The sequence below is a fragment of the Macaca thibetana genome, chromosome 20 (genome assembly GCF_024542745.1).
Source record: "Macaca thibetana thibetana isolate TM-01 chromosome 20, ASM2454274v1, whole genome shotgun sequence".
NCBI classification, from domain to species: Eukaryota; Metazoa; Chordata; class Mammalia; order Primates; family Cercopithecidae; genus Macaca; species Macaca thibetana.
In genome coordinates this window covers 71,563,844-71,581,726 of record NC_065597.1, presented here as the reverse complement: position 1 = coordinate 71,581,726, position 17,883 = coordinate 71,563,844, and positions in this window count along the sequence as shown.

The following is a 17,883-nucleotide window of genomic DNA, read 5'->3' as shown; positions in this document are numbered from 1 at the left end:
CCCAGTGTCCAGGTCAGAGTGTGTATCATGCCATCAGCCTCGGGGGACTGGGGATGTGGTGCCTGGCACTGTGTGTCAGGCCCTGGAGGTACAAGGATATGCCATCCTTATCTTCTTTTTTCTTTCTTTTTTCTTTTTTCTTTTTTTTTCTTTTTTTTTGAGACGGAGTCTCGCTTTGTCACCCAGGCTAGAGTGCAATGGTACAATCTTGGCTCACTGCAACCTTTGCCTCCCGGGTTCAAGCAATTCTCCTGCCTCAGCCTCCAGTGTAGCTGGGACTACAGGCACCCGCCACCATGCCCAGCTAATTTTTGTATTTTTAGCAGAGACATAGTTTCACCATATTAATCAGGCTGGTCTCGAACTTCTGACCTCGTGATTCGCGTGCCTCTGCCTCCCAAAGTGCTGGGATTACAGGCGTGAGCCACCGGGCCGGCCGTCACCTGTCTCTTTAAGGGGCTTGGGAACGATGTCCAGGGGAGAGGTTGGGTTAAGAAGATGGGATCAGTTAGTTTGTCTGAAGGACTGGATGTGAAGGAGAGTTCTATAAAGGAGGTTAACCGTCTTCTCATAGTGCCAGGATCCAAAGGGAAGTCACCGGAGGGTTCTGGGTTCTCTCCTTGACCTCCCAGAAGCATAAAGGTACCTGATTCACAGAAGATATGGGGCAGATGCAACAGCTTTCTTCAAACGTCCAATCCAGGGTGCTGCCAAATCCACAGACATTTTCTTTTTTCCGTCTGTGATGTGTACAGAACTCCCACCCGGACACAGCGGGAATCAGAATGTGTCCATGCAAACTCTGCAAAAGCTTGCAGAACGCCTTGCCGGCCTCCGTGTCTCCTCCTCACCCTCCCTCACATGCAAATTCACATGATGGGTGAGGACCTTGGCTCCAGGATATCAGAGGTCAGACTGGGTGGCAACCATGATAGGCTTTGAGATAAGCTGCCTAATGATTGAGCTGTAGCCATTCTCATCACACCGGCCCCTGAGGACTTGGCAGTGCCTACGTGATTTTCATTTGTCAGGTGGACAACAATCTTGGAGAACCATCTGCTAGAAGATGGGATTCCCTGCTATTGCCTGATCATGCATCCAAAGCTGCAGTTACAAGCTTTGAGTCTTTTTCTCTTTCAACTGATGAGGGTGAGTTTGTAGGAATGTACCCACCTTTTTTTTTTTTTTTTTCGAGATGGAGTCTCACTCTGTCGCCCAGACTAGAGTGTAGTAGCATGATCTCAGCTCACTGCAACCTCCATTTCCCAGGTTCAAACAATTGTCCTGCCTCAGCCTCCAAAGTAGCTGAGACTATGAGTGTATGCCACCACACACAGCTAATTTTTGTATTTTTAGTAGAGGAGGGGTTTCACCATGTTGGCCAGGCTGGTCTTGAACTCCTGACCTCAAGTGATCCTCCTGCCTCGGCCTCCCAAAGTGCTGGGATTACAGGCGTGAGCCACGTGCTTAGCCTGTACCCACATTTTTTCCCTACCATTGACTTCCTTGATCCTGGTGGCTGTTCACAAGTCTCCAGCAGCTGCCTTCATATTGACAAGAGGATCAGGTGTCTCAGCAAAGCAAAAGATCTTTTGGAGAAGATCACCAAAATACCTTGCAGGTGCCTCCATAACCAGGTGTATTCCATCTAGCCACATTCATAGATTCTAAATCCAGCTGTGCCCAGTTCAGAGGCCAATACATATTCATTGAATGACTGCTTATGGGAGTTATATTAATATATATATATATTTTTTAATGGGTTCAAGCAATTCTCCTGTCTTAGCCTCCGAGTAGCTGGAAATATAGGCATGCACCACCACACCCAGCTAATTTTTGTATTTTTAGTAGAGACAGGGTTTCACCATGTTGGCCAGGCTGGTCTCAAACTCCTGACTTCAAGTGATCCACCTGCTTCGGCCTCCCAAAGTGCTGGGATTACAGGCGTGAGCCACCGCACCCAGCCGGCAATCACATTTTAAGGTAAGGAGGAGCCGATTGGTGGCCCCAACAAGATGAGCTTAGATGGGAGATTCAAAGTAAAGCATGGTGTCTGTCACTCAGCTTTGTCACCTGGCACAGCTCCTGCTGGAACTTCCGTTCCATCCTGTGTGGAACAATGGTGAGGAGCCCAGGATTGGGTGTAGGAAAAACTATGCAAGAGCTGTGAAGTGCGTTGAACAATGTCCCCTCAAAATTCATGTCCACCAGGATCCTCAGAATGTGACCTTATTTGGAAATGGGTTTTTGCACACATAATTAGTTAAGATACCGTCGTACTGGACTACATGGCCCTAAATCTGATGGCTGGCATCATTTTAAGAAGAGGAACCAGGCACTGTGGCTCATGCCTATCCTTAAGGCTTTGGGAGGCCAAGGCAGGAGGATCACTTGAGCCCAAGAGTTTGAGACCAACGCAGACAACAGAGTGAGCCCTGCATGGTTTTGTTTTGTTTTGTTTTGTTTGAGATGGGGCCTTGCTCTGTTGCCCAGGCTGGAGTGCAGTGGCATGATCTTGGTTCACTGCAACGTCCTCCTCCCAGGCTCAAGTGATCCCTCCACCTCAGCCTCCCAAGCAGCTGGGACCACAGGCATGCACCACCATGCCTGTGGTCCATTAGCCTGGCTAATTTTTGTATTTTTAGAGAGACGGCGTTTTGCCATGTCACCTAGGCTGGTCTCAAACTCCTGGACTAAAGCGAACCACCTGCCTTGGCCTCTCAGAGTGCTGGAATTACAGGTATGAGCCACCGCACCCAGCCCAAAAATGTTTTTTTTTTAATTAGCTGGGTGTGATGGCACGCACCTGTGGTCCCAGCTACTCAGAAGGTTCAGGTGGGAAGATCACTTAACCCAGGAGTTCAAGGGTGCAGTGAGTTGTGATTGCGCCACTGTATTCCAGCCTGGGCGCCCTGTCTCAAAATAAAAAATTAAACTGAAAGCCGGTGCAGTGGCTCACGCCTGTAATCTCAGCACTTTGGGAGGCTGAGGCAGGTGGATCATGAGGTCAGGAGATCGAGACCATCCTGGCTAACATGGTGAAACCCTGTCTCTACTACAAATACAAAAAAATTAGCTGGGCGAGGTGGCGGGCGCCTGTAGTCCCAGCTACTCGGGAGGCTGAGGCAGGAGAATGGCGTGAACCTGGGAGGCGGAGCTTGCAGTGAGCTGAGATCGTGCCACTGCACTCCAGCCTGGGCGACAGAGTGAGACAGAGTCTCAAAAAAAAATATTTAAAGATTAAAAAAAGAAAAAGAAGAGGAGAAGACACAGAGACACAAGACACGCAGGGAAGGAGAAGACAGATAAGACAGAAGACATATAAAGACAGAGGCAGAAGACATATAAAGACAGAGGCAGAGATAAGAGTGATGCAGCCACCAGCCAAGGAACCCCAAGTGGTCCTGGAAGCCTCCAGAGGCTGAAAGAGACAAGGCGGGATCCTGCCCTAGAACTTTCAGAAGAAACGTGGCTCTGCGGACACTTTGATTTCACACTTCTGGCCTCCAGAACTGTGAGAGAAAGAAATCAGAGAGATGGGGCCAGGCACAGTGGCTCACACGTGTAATCCCAGCACTTTGGGAGGCCAAGGCGGGTGGATCACCTGAAGTCAAGAGTCTGAGACCAGCCTGGCCAACATGGAGAAACCCCATCTCTACTAAAAATACAAAAATTTGCCAGGAGTGGTGGTGGGCACCTATAATCTCAGCTACTCGGGAGGCTGAGGCAGGAGAATCACTTGAGCCCGGGAGGCGGAGATTGCAGTGAACTGAGATTGTACCACTGCGCTCCAACCTGGGCAACAGAGCAAGACTCCGGCTCGAAAAAAAAAGAGTAATGGAATTTTCTTGTCTCTACAAGAAAATGAGAAGAACAGCCCGAGAAACCCAGCATCCAAATAATAGTTTCAGAAAGAAGAGGGAACACAGAAGGGAGAAACTACTGAGGAACCATTCAAGAAATGTTTTCCTAAATGAAGGATGTGATTGAAAAGGACCAGCAAGTGGCCAACACAATGACTGGAAATAGACCCACACCAAGACACAGCGCGGTGCAACTTCAGAACTTACAGAGAGCTATAGGGAGAAGCTCTGGAGAGAAAAAGCAGGTTTCAAACAGAGGGTGGAGAATGAGGATGCCACCTGGATGCAACCATCTGGGGATGGGGAAGGGGCGCAGACAGGCATGGAAATCTCCCAGGGTGATTCTCATAATCACGTGTTCTTTAGAATAATCAGGCCAGGTCATTTCGTAGGGGATCCCACCCCTGTGTCACCATCTGCTGGTATTTTTCCTTGGATTAATTAGTCAGATTTTCCAGAGAACACCCTTCCTGCCTGCTGCCACTCAGCGGAGAGGGGCGGAAGGCTGGAAGTCGTCTCAGCCTTCAGTATCAAAACCTTCGCTTAGCAAACCATCATAGGGATAGCTTCAATCCTATTGGCGTGCTGCCGACCTTTGCCCTGAAGTTCTGTGGCCGTCACTTGCAGACGGGGCTGGATCTACCATGATGAACCTGAACGTCCTTGGAAGCATGCCTCTGTAGCCAGCACGGGAGAAACTTGCAGGCTTGTTAGGAAGATGCGTGTTTATTTTAGTCACAGGGTAGTACCAAAATATCATTAACATTACTCAAAAATAAGTTTACCGGCCGGGCGCGGTGGCTCACGCCTGTAATCCCAGCACTTTGGGAGGCCGAGGCGGGCGGATCACAAGGTCAGGAGATCGAGACCATCCTGACTAACACTGTGAAACCCTGTCTCTACTAAAAATGCAAAAAATTAGCCGGGCGAGGCGGCGGGCGCCTGTAGTCCCAGCTACTCGGGAGGCTGAGGCAGGAGAATGGCGTGAACCCGGGAGGCGGAGCTTGCAGTGAGCCGAGATCGCGCCACTGCACTCCAGGCTGGGCGACTAAGCGAGACTCTGTCTCAAAAATAAATAAATAAATAAATAAATAAGTTTACCGGTTGTGTGCAGTGGCTCATGACTGTAATCCCAGTACTCTGGGAGGCTGAGGAGGGCAGATCGTCTGAGGTCAGGAGTTCAAGACTAACCTGGCCAACATGATGAAACCCCATCTCTCCTAAAAATAACTAAAAATACAAAATTTAGCTGGGCGTGGTGGCACACACCTGTAATCCCAGCTACTTGGGAGGCTGAGGTAGGAGAATTACTTGAACTCAGGAGGCGAAGGCCACAGTGAGCCGAGATCATGCCTCTGCACTCCAGGCTGGGTGACAAAGGGAGACCCCATCTCAAAAAAACATAAAATAAGTTTGTGAGCCAGACAGATATGATCACAATGCCAATAGATAATAAGGTTTTCTCAAACAGAAAAACTCCAGGAGAAGCCAGGCGCGGTGGCTCACGCCTGTAATCCCAACACTTTGGGAGGCCGAGGCAGGAGGATCGCTTGATCCCAGGAATTCCAGACCAGCCTGGGCAACATGATGAGATCCTGTCTCTACAAAAAATTCAAAAATCACCCGGTCATGGTGGCACATGCCTGCAGTCTCAGCTGCTCAGGAGGCTGAGGTGGGAAGATAGCTTGAGTCCGGAAGGTAGAGGCTACAGTGAGCTGTGATTGCATTGCTGCACTCCAGTCTGGGTGACAGAGTGAGACCTTGTTTCAAAGAATACAAATAAAATCAATAAATAATAAAAGTCTTACTGTTCTTGGTAGCCATAAGCTTACGGTTTTCTAGGTATCATGTTTTCATTTGGAACAGCACCCACATGCTCTCAGACGCAGCCATGAGCAGCTGTCCAGGAGGAGGGGACAGTGGGTCCGCATTCTGTATTCTCTCTGGTCCCTCCCCATCTCGGGGTGTTTAGGTGTGGGTCTGTTTTGGCGATGTGTACTGTTGCTGAGAGACACACACACTGCTGGAATACATCACTGGGCGTCTATGCTGTGAATTCAGCCCCGAGGAGCGTGTGGTTAACGGACATTACTTCAACACTCTGAGTCAGTCTGAGAGACGCATTCTCTCTTCCCAGCATGCAGCGGGTTCCAGGGAGGAGGTGAGCAGGGGCAGGAGGTGGAAGCTGGATGGCTTCCCAGCTTCTTCAGGGCCAGGTCTTCATTAGTGTGGCTTCACTATCGCATTGGCAGTGCTTTCCCAGAATATCTGACACATGCATGCTCAAACGTAAGTACGGGAACGAATCCGTAAGGCAGGTGGGAGTTACTACCAACTTTCTGCAGGGGCACCATTTGACCCCTCTGCCCTTCGTAACCTAGGGCACGCATCATCCCATTTGGAGGGAACCTTAAGGCCATCACGGCTGGAAATGAAACCGAGAGTATCTCAGAGTAGCCTCAAGTCCAAGCCTTGTTCTACATCTCCAAAGGCCTAGGGGATTTGGGGCCTTGACGGGAAGAATCAAACCCCCTGCCTCACACCACCATGCCCAGGCGCTGAACGCTTCACTATCACTCGCTCTGGCTCAGTTCGTGGGAGCCGTGGAAGGAGAGGTATGGGACTCTGGGTTCCCACTGTGTTGAGACAATCTCTTCTTACTCCAAAGAGCTATTCAGACCAAAAAGAGTTAACTAGGGCTTGCAAGGTCTGTAAGTTTTTTCTAGTCAATCTAATGCTTTTTTTTTCTTTCGAGACGCAGTCTTGCTCTGTTATCCAGGCTGGAGTGCAGTGGTGTGATCTCGGCTCACTGCAACCTCTGCCTCCCAGGTTCATGCCATTCTCCTACCTCAGCCTCCCAAGTAGATGGGATTACAGGCGTGCGCCACCATGCCCGGCTAATTTTTGTGTTTTTTAGTAGAGATGGGGTTTCACCATGTTGCCCAGGCTGGTCTCGAACTCCTAACCTCAAGTGATCCACCCGCCTCGGCCTCCCAGAGTGCTGGGATTACAGGCATGAGCCACTGTGCCTGGCCAATCTAATACTTTTTGGGCCTTAATTCCCTGATAAAAACTGGAACTCTACTTTTAGGCTATGTCTAAAATACTTTAGAGACTATCAAAATAGCTTTGTATTGATATTGAAAAAAGAAAGTCTGAGTTCTAGGAATGACAGCTGAGTACCACAGAGTTCTTCCTAGACCCCATTCTCCACCCCAGCCCTTCAGGTAGATTAACCCAATTCAATGAAACAAATCCTGATTGTATGTCAGCTCACTGCAATGTGGGTGACAAAGCAATGTGGTAAATCGCTGAATACTACAGATAAATGTAAAACTAACCTGCTTTCCTATGTATAATATTGTTCAGCCTTAAAAAGGAATGGAATTCTGACATGCTACAACACGGATGAACCTGGAGGACATTATGCTGAGTGAAACGTGCCAGACACAAAAAGACAGATACTATACGATTCCTCTTACATGAGGCACTTAAAGTAGTCAAATTCACAGAGACAGGAAAGAAACTGCTGGTTGCCAGGGACCAGGGTGGAGGTAATGGGGAGTTATTTAACCGATAAAGAGTCTGAGGTTTGTAAGATGAAAACAGTTCTGGAGACAGATGGTGATAATCACTGCACAACAACATAAATATACTTAATGCCACTGAACTGTACACTTAAAAATGGTTATACACCCGGCTGGGTGCAGTGGCTCACACCTGTAATCCCAGCCCTTTGGGAGGCCAAGGCGGGCAGATCACGAGGTCAGGAGATCAAGACCATCCTGGCTAACACGGTGAAACCCCGTCTCCACTAAAAATACAAAAATTTAGCCAGGCGTGGTGGTGGGCGCCTATAATCCCAGCTACTCAGGAGGCTGAAGCAGAAGAATGGCATGAACCCGAGAGGCAGAACTTGCAGTGAGCCAAGATCACGACACTACACTCCAGCCTGGGCAACAGAGCGAGACTCTGTCTCAAAAAAAAAAAGGTGCAGTGGCTCATGCCTGTAATCTCAACACTTTGGGAAGCCAAAGCGGGGTGGGGGGGGGGGGTGGCGTTGAGGCCAGGGGTTCATGACCAGCCTGGGCAACATGGTGATGAGACCCCATCTCTACAAAAAAAAAAAAAAATTTTTTTTTTTGAGACAGAGTCTCACTCTGTTGCTCAGGCTGGATTGCAGTGGCACAATCTCGGCTCAGTGCAACCTCCACCTCCTGGGTTCAAACGATTTCTGGCTAATTTTTGTATTTTTAGTACAGACGGGGTTTCGCCATGTTGGCCAGGTTGGTCTTAAACTCTTGACCTCAAGTGATCTGCCTGCCTCGGCCTCCCAAAGTGCTAGGATTACAGGTATGAGCCACCACGCCTGGCTAAAAAGTTTTTTAAAAAATTAGCCGGGTGTGATGGCATGCACCTGTGGTCCTGGCACCTCAGGAGGCTAAAGCAGGAGGATCACTTGAGCCTGGGAGTTTGAGGCTGCAGTGAGCCGTCATCACACCTCTGCACCCAAGTTGGGCGACAGAGTGAGACCCTGTCTCACAAAAAATGTTTTAATGGTTATGGTGATGTTAAGGGCAGAACTGTATCCTTCCAAATTCCAGATGACAAAGTCCCCAACCTGGTGCCTGAGAATGTGACTGCATTTGGAGATAAGGTCTTTGAAGAGGTGATTAAGTTAAAATGAGGTCATTAGGATGGGCCCTCATTCATTATGACTGGTATTCTTTTTTTTTTTTTTTTCCAGATGGAGTCTCACTCTGTTGCCCAGCCTCCGCCTCTCAGGTTCAGGTGATTCTCCTGCCTCAGCCTCCCGAGTAGCTGGGATTACAGGCTCATCCCACCACACCTGGCTAATTTTTGTGTTTTTAGTAGAGACGGGGCTTCATCATGTTGGCCAGGCTAGTCTCGAACCCCTGACCTCAGTTGGTCACCTGCCTCAGCCTCCCAAAGTGCTGGGATTACAGGCATGAACCACCGCGCCTGGCTTATGACTGGTATTCTTTTTTTTTTTTTTTTTTTTTTTTTTTGTGATGGAGTCTCACTCTGCCACCCAGGCTGGAGTGCAGTGGCACAATCTCAGCTCACTGCAAGCTCTGCCTCCCGGGTTCAAGCGAGTCTCCTGCCTCAGCCTCCCAAGTAGCTGGGACTACAGGCATGCACCACCACGCCTGGCTAATTTTGTATTTTTCATAGAAACAGGGTTTTGCCATGTTGGCCAGGCTGATCTCCAACTCCTGACCTCAGGTGATTCACCCAACTCAGCCTCCCAAAGTGCTGGGATTACAGGCGTGAGTCACTGTGCCCAGCCTATGACTGGTATCCTTTTTTTTTTTTTTTTTTTTTTGAGACGAAGTCTTGCTCTGTCGCCCAGGCTGAAGTGCAGTGGCATGATCTCGGCTCACTGCAACCTCTGCCGCCCAGATTCACGCAATTCTCCTGCCTCAGCCTCCCAAGTAGCTGGGATTACAGGCACGTGACACCAAACCTGGCTAATTTTTGTGTTTTTAGTAGAGATGGGGTTTCAGCATCTTTGCCAGGCTGGCCTTGAACTCCTGACCTCATGATCCACCCATATGACTGGTATTCTTATAAGAAGAGGAAACTAGGGACCAGGCACGGCAGCTCTAGCCTGTAATCCCAGCACTTTGGGAGGCAGAGGCAGGCAGATCACAAGGTCAGGAGTTTGAGACCAGCCTGGCCAACATGGTGAAACCCCGTCTCTACTAAAAATATAAAAATTAGCCAGGCGTAGTGGCGAATGCCAGTACCTGTGGTCCCAGCTACTGGGGAGGCTGAGGCAAGAAAATCACTTGCACCCAGGAGGTGGAGGTTGCAGTGAGCTGAGATCAAGCCACTGCCCTCCAGCCTGGCAACAGAGCAAGGCTCCGTCTCAAGAAAAAAAAAAAAAAAAAGAGGAGGAAATTAGGACATACAGAGGCACAGAAGGAGGATGATGAGGAGACACAGGGAAAAGACAGCCATCTACGAGCAGAGGAGAGAGGCCTCAGAAGAAACCAACCCTATTCACACCATGCTGTCAGCCTTCTAGGCCCCAGAACTGTGAGAACGTACATTTCTGTTGTTTAAGCTGCCTCGTCAGCAATACTTACATATGGCAGCCCTAACAAACTAATCCGGTGGTAAACCTTCTGGTATGTGTATTTTACCACAATTAATAATAGTAATAATAGGCTGGGCATGGTCGCCCGTGCCTATAATCCCAGTGCTTTGGGACATAAGGCAGGAGGATTGCTTGAGGCCAGTTGAAGACCAGCCTGGGCAAGGACACAAGATTCCATCTCTACAAAAAAAATTTTTTTTTCTTTTTGACACAAGGACTCCCTCTGTCTCCCAGGCTGGAGTGCAGTGGCACCATCTCGGCTCACTGCAACCTCTGCCTCCCGAGCAGCTGAGATTACAGGTGTGTGCCACCATGCCCGGCTAAATTTTTTTTTTTTTTTTTGAGATGGAGTCTCAGTCTGTCACCCATGCTGGAATGCAGTGGCACAATATCTGCTCACTGCAACCTCTGCCTCCTGGGTTCAAGCCATCCTCCCAAACTCAGCCTCCCAAGTAGCTAGCATTACAGGCGTGTGCTACCATGCCTGGCTAAATTTTTTGCATTTTTAGTAGAGATGGGGTTTCACCGTGTTGGCCACGCTGGTCTCAAGCTCCTGACCTCAAGTGGTCCGCCCACCTCAGCCTCTCAAAGTGCTGGGATTACAGGCATGAGGCACTGCACCTGGACTAAAAAATTTTAAAAAATAAAAAACAGGTGGGTGTGGTGGTTTCTGCCTGTAGTCCCACCTACTCAGGAGGCTGAGGCAGGAGGATCACTTAAGCCCAGGAATTGAAGGCTGCTGTGAGCTATGATTGCACCACTGCCCTCCAGCCTGGGCAACAGAGCAAGACTCTGTCTCTAAATAATAATAATGAAAATAAAATCATAAGCCTAAGAACATGCAAGTGGAAAACCACCACCACCTGCCTTCCTAGAGCGTACAGACTGCCCACAGCTCAGAACAGAGGAGGCTATCGTGAGTGTCATTAGAAAGGGACCGGGGGGGGAGCGCAGAAAGACAGGAGGTTCATGTGGACAGAGCAGATTTGGAAAAGCATCTTTGGTACAGGAAGGGTGAGGACGGTGTCTTGAAAGAGGTGGTAGGACCCTGCCAGGCAGCCATGGGGCTATGAGGGAAGAGTTCCAGAAAGAAAGGCACTGAGGGCCAGGGAGCGGGTGCATTGTGAGAAGCAGCTCGTGGTGTGGCCTGGGCAGGTAAGTGGCCAAGCCAGGAGGTGCAGGACTAGATAAGCAGGCCAAAGGGTCGGTGGGTAGGGCCAGGCTGAAAAGTCAGGATGAAAGTCATTCCACATTCTGCCCCATCATGCAAGGAAAGCTTTTAATTTATTTTTATTTTATTTTATTAGTATTTTATTTTTTTACTTTTTTTGAGACAGAATCTCACTCTGTAGCCCAGGCTGAGTACAGTGGCACAATCACGGCTCACTGCAACCTCCCCTTTCCCAGGCTTAAGTAATCCTCCCACTTTAGCTTCCTGAGTAGCTGAGACTGCAGCTGCACACACCATGCCCAGCTTTTTTTTTTTTTTTTTTTTTTTTTTTTGAAGAGGCGTGGTCTCACTATGTTGCCCAGGTGGTCCTCCCACCTCGGCCACCCAAAGTGCTGGGATTACAAGCATCAGCCACTGCACCTGGCCTGAGAAACAGTATTTTTACATTTCTACTTCCCGAGCAGGGTCGGAGAGCGTGGGGCTGCGCCTCCCCTAAAGGCGCTTGCCAGTGCAGTCCTAGCAATCGCGTCCTGCTCCTTACCTCCTCCTCCAGCTCCCTGGAGTCCTTGCAAGTCAGTCTCAGGCTGAGTTTCAGAAAGTTGTGGAGGGCCGGGTGTGCTGGCTCACACCTGTAATCCCAGCATTTTGGGAGGCCAAGGCAGGCGGATTACCTGAGGTCAGGCGTTCCAGACCAGCCTGTCCAACATGGTGAAACCCGTCTCTACTAAAAATACAAAAATTAGCGGGGCATGGCTGGCATGTACCTGTAATCAAAGCTACTCAGGAGGCTGAGGCAGGAGAATCACCTGAGCCCGGAAAGAGGAGGTTGCAGTTAGCTGAGATGGCGCCACTGCACTCCAGCCTGGGCGACAGAGTAGGACCCTGTCTCCAAAAAACAAAAAGAAAAAGCTGTGCAGGATATTAAGCACTTCAAGATGAAGCCAGCGTATGATGAGATGCTGTCCTCTCTGGACGCTATACACCAGTGACTGCAGGCAACATCAATACACAGCGGCCCAGGATGCTGGACTTCAAGGGCAAGGCCAAGTGGGATCCCTGGAATGCGCTGAAAGCGGCTGCCAAGGAAGATCCCACGAAAGCTAAAGCTTACGTCAACAAAGTAGAAGAGTTAAAGAAAAAATTCAGAGTACGAGAGACTGGAATTGGTTGCCAGCCACGCCTTTGTCCTAAACTGAGACAATGCCTTGTTTTTTCTAACACAGTGGATGGGGGGAACTAGAGGAAAGAATCAGCTAACCCAACCTCAAGGCTACTTAGGATAAAGTTCTAACAAATTACGGGCTTAAACGATTATTGACCTTCCCTGAGTAGTTTTTATCTGAGATCAATTAAAAGTGTATTTGTGGCCGACTGCAGTGGCTCACGCCTGTTATCCCAGCACTTTGGGAGGCGAAGGCAGGTGGATCACCGAAGGTCAGGAATTTGAGACCAGCCTGGTCAACATGGTGAAACCTCGTCTCTACTGAAAATACAAAAATTAGCCGGGTGGGGTGGTGGGTGCCTGTAATCCCAGCTACTAGGGAGGCTGAGGCAGGAGAATCGCTTGAACCTGGGAGGCGGAGGTTGTAGTGAGCCGAGATTGCACCACTGCATTCCAGCCTGGGCGACAGAGCGGGACTCCATCTCAAAAAAAAAAAAAGTATTTGTTACTTTAAATTTAATTTTTTTTTCTACTTCCACTGCACAGTCATTTTTCTGGCTCTCCCAACCACACCCCTCACCCTGCACAATTACCCCTCTTGCATGTACCTCTCTCGTCATGAATCTTCAGGGATGGGAATATGAGGTTCTTGGGATGGGATTCATCACGGGAATAACTCCAAGAAAAGCTGCCAGGTGAGGCTTTCATTCACTTCCCCAAGATGAAAAAGCTGACCTCTCGCCTGTGTTCCCCTCGCGGTCTGGACCTGCGTCTGTTATTTACCACCATGAAATTTTAAATTAGGTGCGTGTCACCTGAGGCTCTAACAGCTGGAAGGCGATGATCTGGTCACATTTATGCCACCTGAGGAAATAATCCTGGGTAAGCAGTCCCAGCGGGGCTCAGAGGTTCAGGCTCATCCCACATGGGGTGCAGGAAGGGCCGGCAATGGGGCAGCCTGGCTCCTGGGCTCTGGGGCTTCAGTGCAGACCGTCTGCACTTCAGTGTCCCTCATCATACCTGCTACCAGAAGCGCATCGGTGACCACAGTTGGAGAGAGGGAAGGCCACACGAAGCAAGAAGCAGCTGCAAAATCATGCAGTGCTGAAAAGGGAATGCTTGTTTGCAGTTTCGTTCTCCCTGGTTGAGAGTCAACTTTCTTTAGTAAGCACAGTTCAAATCCTGGTAAAATCCAAAGCCTGAAACCACCTTTTCCCACCTCTTGTAAAGCACAAGTCAAATCCTGGTAAAATCCAAAGCCTGAAACCACCTTTTCCCACCTCTTGAGTTGCACAAAAGTGCATTCACAGATACCAGGGTGCAACACGCTGGGACATTGTATTATGTGAAATCATCATACAAACACCCTGGGCTTTTGAAAAATAGCTTGCAAGAGGGTTGCACCCAAACTCTTGGGCCAGGCGCAGTGGCTCACACCTGTAATCCCAGCACTTTGGGAGGCTGAGGTGAGGAGTTCACTTCATATCAGGAGTTCAAGACCAGCCTGCCCAACATGGTGAAACCCCGTCTCTACTAAAATTACAAAAATTAGCTGTGCATGGTGGCAGGTACGTGTAATCCCAGCTGCTTGGGAGGCTGAGGCAGGAGAATCGCTTGAACCTGGGAGGCGGAGGTTGCAGTGAGCTGAGATCACGCCACTGCACTAAAGCCTGGGCAACAGAGTGAGACTCGGTCTCAAAAAAAAAAAAAAAAAGAGTCCAGGCGTGGTGGCTCATGCCTATAATCTCAGCTCTTTGAGAGGCTAAGGTGGGTGGATCACCTGAGGTCAGGAGTTCAAAACCAGCCTGGCCAACATGGCAAAACCCCTTCTCTACTGAAAATACAAAAAATTAGCTGAGCATGTAATACAAAAAATAAGCTGAAAATACAAAAAATTAGCAGGCGCCTGTAATCCCAGCTACTTGGGAGGCTGAGGCAGGAGAATTGCTTGAACTCAGGAGGCAGAGGTTGCAGTGAACCGAGATTACGTCATTGCACTCCAGCCTGGGCAACAAAGCAAGACTCTGTCTCAAAAGGAAAAAGAGGGTTGCACCCAAAGTCCTGCGAGTCTCACAGTAGTCCTGCAAGTAAGAGGACAGGATAAACCAGCCCCCTCGGACAGACAGATGCAGGCTCTGAGACTCAGAGCCAGTGTAAATGCCTCCCGGAAAGTCACAGCCATCCCATGATAGAGGAGGAATCTGGGGCTCGAACCCCGGGTTTCTATCCCAGTGTTCCTCTCTGCTTGACCCTTAGAATAATAACCACCATTTATGGTCACTTACTCTGTGACAGTCATTTTCCACTTATTATTTCCTTCGATCCACAACCACCCATTGAGGAAATCAAATTCAGCCAACAAATACTAGAGGAAGCATTGAACTCAGGTGTGTCCTTGAAGGCCGCCTTCTAATCAGCTGCATTAATTACTTCTCTTCCAGTTCAGTTCCACTTTTTTTTTTTTTTTTTTTTTTTTGAGACGGAGTCTCACTCTGTCACCTTGGCTGGAGTGCAGTGGCACGATCTTGGCTCACTGTGACCTCTGTCTCCCAGGCTCAAGCAATCCTCCCACCTCAGCCTCCCAAGTAGCTGGGACCACAGGTGCGCACCACCACGTCTGGCTAATTTTTTATATTTTTGGTAGAGACAGAGTTTTGCCATGTTGGCCACTCTTAAAAGGACACCTGTCATTGGATTTAGGGCCCACCCAGGTAATCACATCTCGAGATCCTTAGGTTAATTATATCCACAAAGACCTCATTTCCAAATAAGGTCATATTCACAGGGACTAGGTTTAAGAATTGCACATGTCTTTTTGGGGGAATACTGTCCAACCTGATTCAGGGACGAAGCAGATTCGGGCCTACAGCATCCCCAGTCCTCAGGGGTAACTGCCTCTGCCACAACCCTAGGAAGGGTCAGGCCTGGGGCAGGCAGGCAGGCAGTGGGAAGCAGAATCAGCCCTGGGCGGGTCTGGGCAACCCGTCCATCCAAGAATCAGAGAACAGGGCCAGCATGCTGATTCCCTGGGCAGCAAGTAGGTAGAACGCAGGGCCAGGCAGGGCAGAAATCAGTGGTTCATGAGGCTCAGGGAGGTCGAGGAAAGCAAGCAAAGCCCAGAGAGCTAGGGCAACACTGCCAGGACAGTGCTAACATCACATTCCTGGGCTCCTTAAGTCTCCTGAGAAGGTGGAAATCGTGGAAATTGTGTTAATCGCCTCTGCCGAGGCCAGGCCACGGCGCCCTGCTGGGGGCTAATCTTGTGTGACCCCCTCAGACCATAGCGGGGCTTGCTCCTGGTTTGGTATCCGCTGGAACTATAAGGGCCGGGGGTTCACAATGCCTTTTGCAGGAGGTATGGCCTCAGCAGTGCCCAGCCAGGGACAGTGGCCATTCAGGAGCAACCTGGCTTCCAGAGTGATAGAGGTCAGAGGCGCCTGGCCACAGGCAATCCTGGGCTTCATTTAAATGCAACAAACCCATTATCTGCTCTCAGCAAATAGGGAAGGAGGATAAGATGTAGGCAGATGAAGGGAAAGTGCCTCCAAAACCGGCCAGTTAGAAGACAGCTGGGAGCCAGGGGTTAGATAAGTGGACGGAGTCCCTGCGGGTTCTGGAAGAGCTAAAGCAGCGGGCTCCGCGGTGGGACTGCCTGGCTTCACACCTTGGCTCTTCAGCTTGCTGTGCAACCTTGGGATAGTTACTCAACCTCTCTCAACCTCAGGTCTCTTCCCTGTCAACCGAAGACCAAAATAGAACCTACATCATAGGGCTATTATGAGGATTAAATCAAACAAGCCAAAAAAAGCACTTCACACAATTCCTGGTATGCCATAAATACTCAACTAACACCGGCTTATTATCAACCAGCCACACTGGAGGGAAGCCTTGAAGGAGGGTGTGGTTTTATGTGTCAGCTTGACCAGGCTACGGTATTTGGTTGTTTGGTCAAACGCCAGTTCAGTTGCTGCTGTGAAGGTACTGTTTTAGGTGTGATTAATTCATATTTAAATTAGTAGACTCTGAGTAAAGGAAATCACCCTTCGCTTTGTGGGTGGGCTTTATCCAATCAGTTGAAGGCCTTAAGAGAAAAGACTGAGGTTCCCAGAGAAATAAGAGATTCTGCCTCCAGGCTCAAGGCTGCAGCACTGGCTGGGTGCGGTGGCTCAGGCCTGTAATCCCAGCACTTTGGGAGGCTGAGGTGGGCGGATCACCTGAGGTCAGAAGTTCAAGACCAGCCTAGTCAACATGCTGAAACCCCATCTCTACTAAAAATAGAAAAATTAGCCGGGCGTGGTGGCGCACTCCTGTAGTCCCAGCTACTCAGGAGGCTGAGGCAGGAGAATTGCTTGAACCTGGGAGGCAAAGGTTGCAGTGAGCCCAGATCATGCCACTGGACTCCAGCCTGAGTGACAGAGTGAGACTCCATCTCAAAAAAAAAAAAACCAAGACTGCAGCATCAGGTCTTCCCTGAGTCTCCAGCCTGCTGAGCTGCTCTACAGATTTCAGACTTGCTGGCCCCCCAATCCCACAAAACTATTTATTTATTTAGAGAGAGGGTGTCACTCTGTCACCTAGGCCAGACTGCAGCAGTATGATCATAGCTCATTGCAGCCTTGACCTCCCAGGCTCAAGCAATCCTCCTGCCTCAGCCTGCAGAGTAGTTGGGACTACAGGTACATGCCACCATGCTCAAATAATTTCAAAATTTTTTGTAGAGATGGGGTCCCATTATGTTGTACAGGCTGTTCTCAAATTTCTGGGTTCAAGAGATTCTCCCATCTCAGCATCCTAAATTGCTGGGATTGTAGGCATAAGCCACTGCACCCAACTGACAATTCCTTTAGGTAGGTAGGTAGAGGATAGGGATGGATGGATGGATGAATAGATGGATAGATGGATGGATGGATGGATAGATGGATGGTTGGTTGGATTGGTGAGTGGGTGGGTGGATGGATGGATGGATGGATGGATGGATGGATGGATGGATGGATGGATAGATGGATGGATGGATAGGTGGGTGGGTGGATGGTTGGCTGGCTGGCTGGCTGGATGGACGGTTGGTTGGATGGGTGGGTGGATGGATGGATGGATGGATGGATGGATGGATGGATGGATGGATGGATGGATAGGTGGGTGGGTGGATGGTTGGCTGGCTGGCTGGGTGGATGGACGGTTGGTTGGATGGGTGGGTGGGTGGATGGATGGATGGGTGGGTGGATGGATAGACAGATACAGATCTAGCTATCTATCCATTTATCTGTCCACATATCCTATCAGTTCTGTTTCTCCACAGAACTCTAATATAGTCAGATTAGTGGCCAGAAGACACAAGGACAAATGTCCCAGACAAAGCCCAAGAGCGTGGGCTGTGCTATGGAGGATCAAGCAGACCAGTGAAGCCACCTGGCACAAGGCGCAAGAGAAGACATCAGGAAATGAAGCAGAACTGCAGGTTGCAGTCATGGTGCAGGGCAGCTCAGCACCCAGCTGGAAGCCTTTGGAAGATGGAGAGGCAGAGAGTGAGCTCAGGGCTGTCCTTGAGGAAGAGGCATGCACAAAG